Source organism: Hippocampus comes, unplaced genomic scaffold (genome assembly GCF_001891065.2).
Source record: "Hippocampus comes isolate QL1 unplaced genomic scaffold, H_comes_QL1_v1.1 scaffold307, whole genome shotgun sequence".
Lineage (NCBI taxonomy): Eukaryota > Metazoa > Chordata > Actinopteri > Syngnathiformes > Syngnathidae > Hippocampus > Hippocampus comes.
Genome location: NW_017805337.1, coordinates 329,421 through 335,237, shown reverse-complemented (window position 1 = coordinate 335,237; position 5,817 = coordinate 329,421). Strand labels below are relative to the sequence as shown.

Genomic DNA, 5,817 nt, shown 5'->3' with positions numbered 1-5,817 from the left:
ATATGCACAGATGCCTTCTCTCACTTCATGTTCCCTTAATTGCCATCTTTGAATGGGAATCTTTGAGGTGTCACAGAATGTGCTTATTTTGTGCACTTGAGCAATGGATGTTTTCTATGCGCGTTTGTAAAGTTCAAAGATGCTCTTGTGTACACATGGCTCAATTTACAAAACAAGATGCCCCCCCGCCAGTCCCCCAGTAGCGTGGATGAAAACGCAATCGCTTCGTCGGGTGTGGGTTCTGAAAGCGGAGTTGTCCTGCTCCGTGCTCACGGTTCCGATGACAAAAATGAAGGGAAGCAGCGGGCGGCCCGCTCTCGGACGCGGTCCTCGATTCATTTCTCGAGACAAAGCTTGTTTCGTGTTGCTGCGCCATTGACCCATGCAATATCGGTGCTAAACACAAGGTGGCGGACACTGCCCACCGGGCAGAAAGGTGCCAGCCATTTGCAAGAGCTTCGCTGAATTTCCTCCTCTTTAATTTGAGCTTTTCCACCATTTTTGGGCTCGTCAGGCCTCCAAGGCCGAGGCTGCGATGGTGAAGAAGAGCGCATCATGTCCGCCACAACACCGGCTCGAAAGTTCTCGTTTGACAGGTTCGGTTGAAGTGCGTGGGCAGTCAGAAGATGCGCGTCCCCCACCCAAAAAAAAAAAACGTGCATATTCTCAAACCTTTGGAGTGTTTGGAAGGCGTATGAATGATGGCTTCATTGGAAAAGCAGAGGGGAAGTGGGCGCATCCAGGACCAGGTGGACCGGCCGATACCGCACCCAAAGGTAAGCCAGCCAGCCTGTTCATTGGCGCATTCGAATTGACATGCAGGAAGAGCGTCTGATATTCAAATTTGGTGAAGGTTTTTTTTTTTGAATATACACACAATGCCTTCTCTCACTTCATGTTCGCTTGCCATCTTTGAATGGGAATCTTTGAGGTGTCACAGAATGTGCTTATTTTATGCACTTGAGCAATGGATGTTTTCGATGCATGTTTGTAAAGTTCAAATGTGTGAAGATGCTCTTGTGTAAAAAACAAGATGTCCCCGCGGATGAAAACGAAATCGCTTCGTCGGGTGTGGGTTCTGAAAGCGGAGTTGTCCTGCTCCGTGCTCACGGTTCCGATGACAAAAATGAAGGGAAGCGAGCCGACGTTTGGCTCCTCCTCTTTGTGAGCAATTGCTGCTGCTTGAAGGTGGCGCGCGCGCTGGCCACGTGGACGCCTTTGCAACGTTGTTGGTTGCGTTGCGCAGCAACTTCCTGGCCGCATTTCATGACGTGTCAAAGTGGGCTTTTCATCTTTGTGTCCAGAAAGGTGCCAGCCATTTGCAAGAGCTTCGCTGAATTTCCTCCTCTTTAATTTGAGCTTTTCCACCATTTTTGGGCTCGTCATTCAATGTGGATTGGGCCTCATGCAAAGCCAAGTGTGGACTGTTGTCGAGGTGTTTGGCCGCGACGTTCATTGATTGGAAAGCGCTCGTTTTGCGCCCTCGCCGGTTTTGTGTTGGCGCTGTTGGAGCGTCTTCAACGGCTCAGCTGCGAGCCATCGGCCTTCCGACCTTTGCTTCAGGTCTTTGAAAGCGTTGCCGTCATCACTTTTGCCAAAAGTCCGTTCTTCCCCTTGTCCGCCCTTTTAGTAGACTCCTTTTTAGTCCTCCAGCCCGCGCTTTCAAATGTCGTGAAATTGTTTTGTAATTATGCAAAGCACATTGAGTGACCTTCCGGATCGATACGGCTGCCGTGCCGATGTCAGGAGAGTTGAGTGGAGATGACGTTCTGGGCGACGGTCGACACATTGAAGGCATGAGTGGTCGTCGCACTTTGAAATGGTCTCGAGAACGGCTGAAAAAAAAACGACGACGACAACAACTTGCTCTCAAATTGTATCCGATGGGAACCCAATCTTGTCCACTCTCATGTGCGTAGGCGGGATCAGAAGCGGTGAAGTTTGAAATCAAGGATTTACCGTGGGTCCGTCACACCGCACCGGTGCTCTGTCGAGTTGCTACGCATGCCCGGTTGAAGTCCTGCTGCTTGAAGGTGGCGCGCGCGCTGGCCACGTGGACGCCTTTGCAACGTTGTTGGTTGCGTTGCGCAGCAACTTCCTGGCCGCATTTCATGACATGTCAAAGTGGGCTTTTCATCTTTGTGTCCAGAAAGGTGCCAGCCATTTGCAAGAGCTTCGCTGATTTTCTCCTCTTTAATTTGAGCTTTCCCACCATTTTTTGAGGTGTCGTTCAATGTGGATTGGGCCTCATGCAAAGCCAAGTGTGGACTGTTGTCGAGGTGTTTGGCCGCGACGTTCATTGATTGGAAAGCGCTCGTTTTGCGCCCTCGCCGGTTTTGTGTTGGCGCTGTTGGAGCGTCTTCAACGGCTCAGCTGCGAGCCATCGGCCTTCCGACCTTTGCTTCAGGTCTTTGAAAGCGTTGCCGTCATCACTTTTGCCAAAAGTCCGTTCTTCCCCTTGTCCGCCCTTTTAGTAGACTCCTTTTTAGTCCTCCAGCCCGCGCTTTCAAATGTCGTGAAATTGTTTTGTAATTATGCAAAGCACATTGAGTGACCTTCCGGATCGATACGGCTGCCGTGCCGATGTCAGGAGAGTTGAGTGGAGATGACGTTCTGGGCGACGGTCGACACATTGAAGGCATGAGTGGTCGTCGCACTTTGAAATGGTCTCGAGAACGGCTGAAAAAAAAACGACGACGACAACAACTTGCTCTCAAATTGTATCCGATGGGAACCCAATCTTGTCCACTCTCATGTGCGTAGGCGGGATCAGAAGCGGTGAAGTTTGAAATCAAGGATTTACCGTGGGTCCGTCACACCGCACCGGTGCTCTGTCGAGTTGCTACGCATGCCCGGTTGAAGCCGACGTGGTTTGCCCTCTCGTCTGCGACATTTTCTTGTTCGGCTCCTTTCTTCGTCGGATGGGGCGACGACGGTGACGGACGACTGAGCGGCCAACACGCGTCGGTCGTCGCAGTAAAGCCTCCGAACAGGCACCCATCATTCTTCTCTTCTCAACATTTTTATTCTCCCTCCGCTCGCGCTCATCCTCCTCCTGCTCGCCTCTCTTGCTCCTCTCCCGTGCGAAAGACGCAAGCGCCTGAGACAGATGCCTTGCTGCCTCTTGTCTCAAAGCTGTGATCGGAGCTGCTGAGCTTGGCAAATTGTAATTAAGATCAATACTCCATGTCATTTTTTTTGGGGGGGGGGGGGGGCAAGGGGGGGGGAAGACACAAAAGAGAAATATCATCAGTTCATGCGGACCCGGAGAGACGAGATTGGAAAGGTCAAGTGTGAGGCTTTGTTGTGTGTGTGTGAGAAAAAAAAAGATCTCTCTCTCTCTCTCTCTCTCTCTCTCTCTCTCTCTCTCTCTCTCATATACACTATATATATAGTTTGATATCTTTCAACGATATGCCGCAGGGTCTTACTCATTAGTGTATTTTGAAAAAGTCCTGAAATGCAGAATTTCCCGCCGATTGGGTCTTGGTTTCGTTGGAGGCTACGCACACATTTGAGCTTGCGGTCGAAGTGCGTAGGGTGGGTTTGCGCTCTGAGTCCAGATCGGTTGCAACATTCCTCAGCCGACCCTTTTGCTCGGGGGCGAGGGGCCACGCCGGCCGCGAACCCCCCCCCCCACCCTGGCGCGTGGCCTGCCAAAAGCCCCGCGCCGGGCCCTCCTTCACCCCGCTGAGGTGCGCTTCGCTTCAAGCGTCAGAAGCGCACAGGCAGCCGAGTCGCCCTCAGCGAGCGGGCACAATGAAAGGCCTGACGCTCCCGAAAAGTCCGCTCGCCTTCCGCTCCCAACAATGAACGGGCCGCGGCAGAGCTTCTTAAGGGGGCCCTTTTCAATGCCGACTGCTTCGCTGGGCAATCGCGGGAGCCGCCCGCGGCTTATTTCAGAGAGGAAGGGGGAAAAAAAAAATCCCAACTCTAAATACCTTGATATGATTGCCTTTCATTTCCTACTCCGCAGCAGATTTTGCGAGCGTGAAGGGAGGAGGCGCACCTTTGGGCTAAAGCGGCTCGGACTGCGAGTCAAGCCGGGTGGCCGCCGCGCATCGGAGCACGTTTGACTCACTGGCACCCGTCTCGATTGCTTTTTGCGCATCGCCTTTCCCGCAATCGCAAGGAGAAAGTGCAACGTTTTCACAGTGAATCGGGCCTCGCTCGGAATTTGAAGCGCCGTTCGCTCTTCCCGTGTTCGGCGAGGTGGCAGGTGAGGGGAAACCTCCGCAGCCTCCCCTCCTGAAAGAGCCACCATTTTCTTTGGCCCTTTCAATATGAAATCTCAGTCCGGTCGAAATGAAATTGTGTCAGATGTTGTTGCTCACTCCTGGAATGGTTTTGGTGTCGAAGGTGGCCAGTCAAGAGTTCCTTTGACGCGGGAAGGCGGGCTGAGCGCCGATGAAGCGGCCTCGCTGCTCTTCGTCATCCGTTTGCGTTGGCCCCTCAGTCCTTCGGACTCGAGTGTTGAGCGCCCCTTGTATTGAAGGAGAGTTTGCGGCCGTTTTTGGCGCCCCCTGGAGTGCGGGACGCCTTCCGCAGCTGCCCGTTTCGCGCCTCGGCGGAGGCTGACGACACCCGGGGTGGGCGGGCGCTGCGGAAAAGACAAAAGGGGTCCAAAAGGGATGCTCCCCTGGTGCTTATCACCGGTATCGACCCGTCTCCCCACCCCCAGTCCCCCTCCGCCCCAGATCGCGTCCAGGCCGGAGCCGCGCGCGCGGCGGGGTTTAACGACCCGTCGATCCTTGCAGATGCAATTTGTGCTTAATTGCGAGGGCAAACCTTGTCGACCACCAGCGGCGGGACCATCCAATCTCGACTTAAGCCGCGCGGCTTCCTCACCGACTCGCGGAAATGCGAATCGATTTTTGGCCGAGGGGAGCGGGGCCTCGGATCGATCCGCGATTGATAGATTGGCCGCGGGTCTCCCGTGCGGCGATCCTCGGGGGGCTTGGGCTCACGAGGCGGCGAATCAGCCGGTCGCGGTCGCCGAGCTCATAAACGGGAGCCGCTTGATCATCTCCGCCTTCGATTAACTCTTCACATTTGACTTCTTCGTCTCTTTTGTTTCCGGCTGTTCTTCCCACATTTGCCATTTTATGGCTTTGAAATGAATTGGGGTTGACACCGAGCCGTTACCAAGCCGACGCACCCTCCAAAATGTCCATTAGAGGGATTAAAAACACCTTTTCAATTGCAGATTCAACAACAACAACAAAAAACGCTTAAATTTTTTTTTTTTGGGGTTTGTTTTGCTTCATGTACACAGACGGACTCTCTGAAAGAACTTGAAGTGTTACTCCATCACAAACACACCAACAAATAACGAACAAAAGTCAGGCATTGTTTTGTTTTTGTGGTCCAACAGAAGTCAGCAAAAATGATCCGAATAATCCAAATGAAGAAAGTGCCTCCATAATTCTTGGCACCTGCGGTTACTATGTGTGAAAAGCCGTGAAACGAATGTTAATTGCCGTGGAAGCATCCTGAAAATGGGAGACAGAATCAAGCTCCTCCCCGTGGCCATCACAGTCCCCAGACCTCGACCCCATCGAAAACCTTTGGAAGAGGAGAGGAGGGGGCCAGGTCCAGGCCGGATGATTCCGAAGGACGCGTAACGGACGGCCCGCTCTCGGACGCGGTCCTCTGTTCGTTTCTCGAGACAAAGCTTGTTTCGTGTTGCTGCGCCATTGACCCATGCAATTCCGGTACTAACCACACGGTGGCGGACACTGCCCACCGGCGCCTCCAAGGCCGAGGCTGCGATGGTGAAGAAGAGCGCATCATGTCCGCCACAACACCGGCTCCGAA

The 5,817-nt window shown here is 53.2% G+C and overlaps 1 long non-coding RNA gene across 1 annotated transcript in view; it reads right to left on the bottom strand.

Annotated features, from left to right (window-relative positions):
- The window catches only part of LOC109516937 (uncharacterized), a 6,539-nt gene extending 1,991 nt beyond the window's left edge, over positions 1-4,548 (bottom strand). The window contains exons 1-2 of the long non-coding RNA XR_002168453.1: positions 4,538-4,548; positions 2,708-2,712 (exon numbers count right to left, since the gene is read on the bottom strand). This is a non-coding gene — a long non-coding RNA (uncharacterized LOC109516937). The remainder of the gene's footprint in view (positions 1-2,707; positions 2,713-4,537) is intronic.
- Between the last annotated feature and the right edge of the window lie 1,269 nt (positions 4,549-5,817).